Source organism: Sitophilus oryzae, unplaced genomic scaffold (genome assembly GCF_002938485.1).
Source record: "Sitophilus oryzae breed Bouriz unplaced genomic scaffold, Soryzae_2.0 scaffold_177_pilon_pilon, whole genome shotgun sequence".
NCBI classification, from domain to species: domain Eukaryota; kingdom Metazoa; phylum Arthropoda; class Insecta; order Coleoptera; family Curculionidae; genus Sitophilus; species Sitophilus oryzae.
Window position 1 is genome coordinate 9,646,792 of NW_022146479.1, and position 1,400 is coordinate 9,648,191.

Consider the following 1,400-nt stretch of genomic DNA (forward strand, 5'->3'; position numbering starts at 1 on the left):
GAATCCGCGCCACCCCGCCCCGCCAAGACGTTTAGCGCTTTTTGAGGCGATCACCCGCTCTTTTTCTTAATGAGTGCGGCCGTGGCAGGATGGCCGCCCGCCGCCGCCCTGCCCGTCTCATCTTGCAGATCAATCGGCCGATCCTGCCGCTCCCCGCGGACGCCGCCGCTGCCGCGGGCTAAGCGCCTCTCGATCGGTCCGCGAAAATAAATTCTTCGAGAAAGTTTGAAAAGGTAATCCGACGCCTGCGCCCGCTCGGCTTTGCAGCGTCCAGACGCCGATGTGTAGGCGGGGTTTTCTCGGCGGATAGAGGCGGTTCGCCGACAAGGTATGTCCCACAAGCAACAAAGGGTTCAGGCAAATTATTCATCCCTCCAGATTTAGCTGCAAATTCGGAGCGTCGCGAACGCTCTCTCAAGGCTCATATGCTTCTTCCCATTTGTCCGCGATTTCCGACATGTTCGTTATCCGTATCCTTTTCTTGCTTTACGACGTCCTTCCACATTTTAAGCCCTACACTTTTCCGGAACCAGAGCTCGTTTTCGGAAACAAGAATTTCGGTACCACGCCTTTCTCGGTACTTTCGGTATCAGCTAATTTTTATTCAATGATAATGCAGTTCGTCAATCAGCAAGCAGGACATGGTTTTCAAAAGTAAAGTTGATAAAAAATTGAGTTTTATGAAGATAATCAAATTTTATTAAATAATCAGTCATGAGAAAATTAACTCGAACACAAACTTAGTGACAAAAAAACAAGGTGACTTAAAATTCACGTTAAATAACATAAACCAACTTAAATATATTAAAAAAACCATTTTTGAATTAAAAATGCAAAGGCCTATAAAAATATAACATGATATACCATACGATCGAAAAAACGGCGTCAAGAACGGCTAGGAAATGACAATCGATGATAATGTTGGCGAGTGGCGAGGTCAAGCCCTAGACGTCATTTACTTAGCCCGTACTCTTATTTTTTAATGGCGCTTACTGCCGTAAGAAAGTTGTAATTATTTTTGTAGTGAGTAAAATTTATTTTTTAATGGCGTAGTTTAAAATTCTAGAAAAAATATTTTTTTGGAAATAGATTTGTATGTCTGGAAACGTTCAATACTTTTTTAATCCTTCTATAATTATCATCGATTATCATACGGTATAACTAATATGAACAACACTATCCCAAAAAATATGATATTTAAGTTTAAATAATTGCTAATACAAATATTGCTAATACGGACATCATACGGAACGAAATATACTGGGAATAACCAAGAGAGACCGTAAAAGAATAGAGTGAATACGACAAAAGACCCAGGTACTCTAGACATCTATCATCCACAGAATCAAATCCCTCAAATAGCAATGGGCAGGACACCTGGCAAGAAGAACAGATGGAAC